This window comes from Carassius carassius, chromosome 34 (assembly GCF_963082965.1).
Source record: "Carassius carassius chromosome 34, fCarCar2.1, whole genome shotgun sequence".
NCBI classification, from domain to species: Eukaryota; Metazoa; Chordata; class Actinopteri; order Cypriniformes; family Cyprinidae; genus Carassius; species Carassius carassius.
Genome location: NC_081788.1, coordinates 3,697,097 through 3,703,408, shown reverse-complemented (window position 1 = coordinate 3,703,408; position 6,312 = coordinate 3,697,097).

Below are 6,312 nucleotides of genomic sequence, written 5' to 3'. Positions count from 1 at the left end.
AGCACCTTTCGGATAGTTGGCAGACCTCATCTCTGCAGGAAGACTTGTCTGTTATGAATCGGTCCCTTTTCAGTGTTGTTATCCACGGACTTAGTGATGGACTTGATGTGTGTTTATTCACAGTTAAAGCTGTAGAGAGAATCCACTGATCAGCCACAACATTAAAACCACTGACAGGTGAAAGTGAGTGTGTTGTTACAGAGGCAGGGGTTGGGATATATTAGGCAGCAAGTGAACAGTCAGTTCACTTTACAGAAGCAGGAAAAAGTGACTTTGACACGGGGCAGTTAGTAATGGCTAGACGAATAAGTCAGAACATTTCCAAAATGTCTAGTCTTGTGGGGAGCTCCTGACTATGCGGTGGTTTAATTTAAAGGATATGCTGCTAATGTCTTGGTGCCAGGTACCGCAGGACACATTCGGAGGTCTTGTGGAGTCAGTGCCTTATGATATAGGGACACTCCACACTCAACAGTAATATTGTCCATGCTATTTCTCTTGCAAAGGTGTTAGTTTTATTTTATTCATAGATCACGATTAAAACAACGCAAGGTTGACCAATGTGCTGTACAATCAACTAACGGTAAAGAGGTTAGCCAATCATATCAGAGCTCATTTACCAAGTCCTACAAAAAGGAGACTGCAAAAACAGCTTGGTTTGGGATCAGACAGTCAAAGAAAATTGCAGGAACACCATGAAGTACTAAACAGGTGGTTTGCAAATATCTAAGGCCTGTAAATTATCAATGATAAAAACTTTGATGAAAAACCTGTTGCACATAATCGAATTAGATGCGTTCTGCCTTCAGATTGATAGTTTATACTTTTTAGCAAGTAAAAGGCAATGTCATTTTAAAAATGTCCATCAGGTCGTGGTACTCCAGTCATTTTTGCTGTGAAATGTTTACTGATTTTAAGTAAGCATAACTTTGGTATTAACTTGTTGCATATTAGCATTGGCTGTTTATTAGTACTTATATAAAGCACATGTTAATTCCTAATTCTGCATGACCATATTCTAGATCCCTTAATTCTATCCCATACCTAAACTTAACAGCTACCTTACTATATATTAATAAAACAATAATTAGGAGTTTATTAAGACAAAAGTCATAGTTAGAATTGAACTTTAAAATAAAGTGACCATATTTTATATTGCAATCTTCTATACTTATCTTGCTAGATCTGTCCCCTGCTTTAAAACAGTGAGCCACCAGAGCCTCCTGTCAACCCTATTGGAAAACGACATCTCAGGAGCCGCACTTCAGTGGTTTGAGTCTTACCACTCAGATGGGTCCTTCAAGGTATTTTGGAGAGGTGAGGTGTCCAAGTCCCAACATCTAGCTACTGGGGTACCTCAGGGCTCTGTTCTCGGCCCACTTCTTTTCTCTGTCTACATGGCATCACTAGGTTCTGTCATTCATGGTTTTTCCTATCACTGCATTACTCAACTCTACATCTCGTTTCATCCTGATGATCCGACGATAGCTGCTCGCATCTCAGCTTGTCTAACAGCTGTTTCTTGTTGGATGTCGGATCATCATCTTCAGATCAACCTGGCTAAGACTGAACTGTTTGTGGTTTCTACAAACCCATCACTTTTTCAAAATTTCACCATCAATTTAGGCTCATCAACCATAACTCCTTCAAAAACAGCTAGAAACCATGGAGTTGTGATTGATGATAAGCTGAATTTCTCAGAGCACATTGCTAAAACTGTCAGATCCTGCAGATTTGTTCAACATCAAGAAGATCAGGCCCTTTCTTTCATAACATGCTGCACAACTTCTTGTTCAAGCTCTTGTTCTGTCCAGGCTGGACTATTGCAATGCTCTCTTGGCAGCCACTTCTATCAAACCTCTAGAATCTATCCAAAATGGTTCTGCAAGATTAATCTTTAATGAGTCAATAAGAATGCACGTCACACCTCCGTTTATCTATTTGCACTGGCTACCAGTAGCTGCTCACATAAAATTCAAAGCATTGATGTTTGCCTACAAAACCAGCACTGGCTCATCACCCCTTTACCTAAATTCATTACTTAAGAGTTATGTGCCCTCTAGAAGCTTGCGTTCAGCAAGTGAACATTACTGTGCCATCTCAAAGAGGCACAAAATCACTTTCACTGACTAAAAACGCATCTGTTCCATCTTTATTTGACCCTCTAACTCTAGCACTTTCTATTTTATCTTAATTCTACATTATTTTATTTTTTATTTAGAAGGCTATGGGGTTTTTTTCTTTTCTATCTACTTGTTTTTCTTTGTGTGTGTGTGTGTGTGTGTGTATATATATATATATGTATATATATATATATATATATATATATATATATATATGTATATACATATATATGTATATACATATATATGTATATACATATATATGTATATACATATATATGTATATACATATATATGTATATACATATGTATGTATATATATATATATGTATGTATATATATATATATGTATGTATATATATATATATGTATGTATATATATATATATATATGTATGTATATATATATATATATATGTATGTATATATATATATATATATGTATATATATATATATATATATATGTATGTATATATATATATATATATATGTATATATATATATATATATATGTATGTATATATATATATATATGTATGTATATATATATATATATGTATGTATATATATATATATATATGTATGTATATATATATATATATATATATATATATATATATATATATATATATATATATATATATATATATACAACCCGAATTCCGGAAAAGTTGGGACGTTTTTTAAATTTTAATAAAATGAAAACTAAAGGAATTTCAAATCACATGAGCCAATATTTTATTCACAATAGAACATAGATAACGTAGCAAATGTTTAAACTGAGAAATTTTACACTTTTATCCACTTAATTAGCTCATTTAAAATTTAATGCCTGCTACAGGTCTCAAAAAAGTTGGCACGGGGGCAACAAATGGCTAAAAAAGCAAGCAGTTTTGAAAAGATTCAGCTGGGAGAACATCTAGTGATTAATTAAGTTAATTGATATCAGGTCTGTAACATGATTAGCTATAAAAGCTTTGTCTTAGAGAAGCAGAGTCTCTCAGAAGTAAAGATGGGCAGAGGCTCTCCAATCTGTGAAAGACTGCGTAAAAAATTGTGGAAAACTTTAAAAACAATGTTCCTCAACGTCAAATTGCAAAGGCTTTGCAAATCTCATCATCTACAGTGCATAACATCATCAAAAGATTCAGAGAAACTGGAGAAATCTCTGTGCGTAAGGGACAAGGTCGGAGACCTTTATTGGATGCCCGTGGTCTTCGGGCTCTCAGACGACACTGCATCACTCATCGGCATGATTGTGTCAATGACATTACTAAATGGGCCTAGGAATACTTTCAGAAACCACTGTCGGTAAACAGAATCCGCCGTGCCATCAGCAGATGCCAACTAAAGCTCTATCATGCAAAAAGGAAGCCATATGTGAACATGGTCCAGAAGCGCCGTCGTGTCCTGTGGGCCAAGGCTCATTTAAAATGGACTATTTCAAAGTGGAATAGTGTTTTATGGCCAGACGAGTCCAAATTTGACATTCTTGTTGGAAATCACGGACGCCGTGTCCTCCGGGCTAAAGAGGAGGGAGACCTTCCAGCATGTTATCAGCGTTCAGTTCAAAAGCCAGCATCTCTGATGGTATGGGGGTGCATAAGTGCATACGGTATGGGCAGCTTGCATGTTTTGGAAGGCTCTGTGAATGCTGAAAGGTATATAAAGGTTTTAGAGCAACATATGCTTCCCTCCAAACAACGTCTATTTCAGGGAAGGCCTTGTTTATTTCAGCAGGACAATGCAAAACCACATACTGCAGCTATAACAACAGCATGGCTTCATCGTAGAAGAGTCCGGGTGCTAACCTGGCCTGCCTGCAGTCCAGATCTTTCACCTATAGAGAACATTTGGCGCATCATTAAACGAAAAATACGTCAAAGACGACCACGAACTCTTCAGCAGCTGGAAATCTATATAAGGCAAGAATGGGACCAAATTCCAACAGCAAAACTCCAGCAACTCATAGCCTCAATGCCCAGACGTCTTCAAACTGTTTTGAAAAGGAAAGGAGATGCTACACCATGGTAAACATGCCCCGTCCCAACTATTTTGAGACCTGTAGCAGAAATCAAAATTGAAATGAGCTCATTTTGTGCATAAAATTGTAAACTTTCTCAGTTTAAACATTTGCTATGTTATCTATGTTCTATTGTGAATAAAATATTGGCTCATGTGATTTGAAAGTCTTTTAGTTTTCATTTAATTAAAATTTAAAAAACGTCCCAACTTTTCCGGAATTCGGGTTGTATATATATGTGTATATATATGTATATATATATATATATGCATGCATACATACATACAGGTGGTGGTCATATAATTAGAATATCATCAAAAAGTTGATTTCACTAATTCCATTCAAAAAGTGAAACTTGTATATTATATCATTCATTGCACACAGACTGATATATTTCAAATGTTTATTTCTTTTAATTTTGATTCTTATAACTGACAACTAAGGAAAATCCCAAATTCAGTATCTCAGAAAATTTGAATATTGTGAAAAATGTGGGGGAGATTCACAAAGAGTGGACTGCAGCTGGAGTAAGTGCTTCAAGAACCACTACGCACAGACGTATGCAAGACATGGGTTTCAGCTGTTGCATTCCTTGTGTCAAGCCACTCTTGAACAACAGACAGCACCAGAAGTGTCTCGCTTCAAAAAGGACTGGACTGCTGCTGAGTGATCCAAAGTTATGTTCTCTGATGAAAGTAAATTTAGCATTTCCTTTGGATATCAGGGTCCCAGAGTCTGGAGGAAGAGAGGAGAGGCACACAATCCACGTTGCTTGAGGTCCAGTGTAAAGTTTCCACAGTCAGTGATGGTTTGGAGTGCCATGTCATCTGCTGGTGCTGGTCCACTGTGTTTTCTGAGGTCCAAGGTCAACGCAGCCATATACCAGGAAGTTTTAGAGCACTTCATGCTTCCTGCTGCTGACCAACTTTATGGAGATGCAGATTTCACTTTCCAACAGGACTCGGTACCTGCACACAGTGCCAAAGCTACAAGTACCTGGTTTAAGGACCATGGTATCCCTGTTCCTAATTGGCCAGCATACTCGCCTGACCTTAACCCCATAGAAAATCTATGGGGTATTGTGAAGAGGAAGATGTGATATGCCAGACCCAACAATGCAGAAGAGCTGAAGGCCACTATCAGAGCAACCTGGGCTCTCATAATCCCTGAGCAGTGCCACAGACTGATCGACTCCATGCCACGCCGCATTGCTGCAGTAATTCAGGCAAAAGGAGCCCCAACTAAGTATTGAGTGCTGTACATGCTCATACTTTTCATGTTCATCATTTTTAGTTGGCCAAGATGAGCTCATGGTTATGGACATTAACTGTAACAGTTACAGAGGCTTTAAAGTGTGAAAGAAACTTGCACGAGCAGTCTTGTAAAAAACACAATTATCTTCTAAAAGATTACTGTTGTATATTTGTACATCTTTACAGATTTTCAAAGTTTCATTTTTTTGAGTCCAGACCAGGCTGTATTTATTGCACCACATTTTAAAGACTGAGTCACGCTGTACACTGGCTAAACAGTCATTCAGAGCCATTCAAACCTTCTGAATTCTTTAATGGTGACCATAGATTAGTGGTTGAGGTAATGATTATCATAAGTACAGTAGAAACAACCTGTGGTCCAGCCTGAGACCATGAGTTAACACCAGATCCAAGTCCACGTTTAGGTGCATCATCAAGCTACATAACCAGTTATTACTACTCTATTGCTAACTTTTTATATCTTTATTGACACCAAATGCATTCATGTTGACTCGTTGTGATTCTAGAATATTAGGCTGGGTTAATCTATTGACAGCAAATGTAATGCACTCAAATTCTTTGTTTGCCTAAAGGAAGTGTTACTTAAGCAGATATACTTCATGTTTTAATGACTTCAGCAAACTTTAGCAAATAGAAGTACTCATTATGGAAAAATGTACTTTCCCAGACTAAATGTAATGTTTTTGGACACTTAATTGTACGCTATTTACATTTAGTAAATTTGTAAGTGCTTTTTTGAATCACTTAAGTATGACTTAAGCCCGTCTTTATATGTAATTTAATTATTACATATATTTTGGTTAAAGTGTACCACTGAATGCACTGATACACATTTATGGTAAACGAAAATATACTTTAGTGTAATTTCTAGTAAAACTTTTATACCATCTAA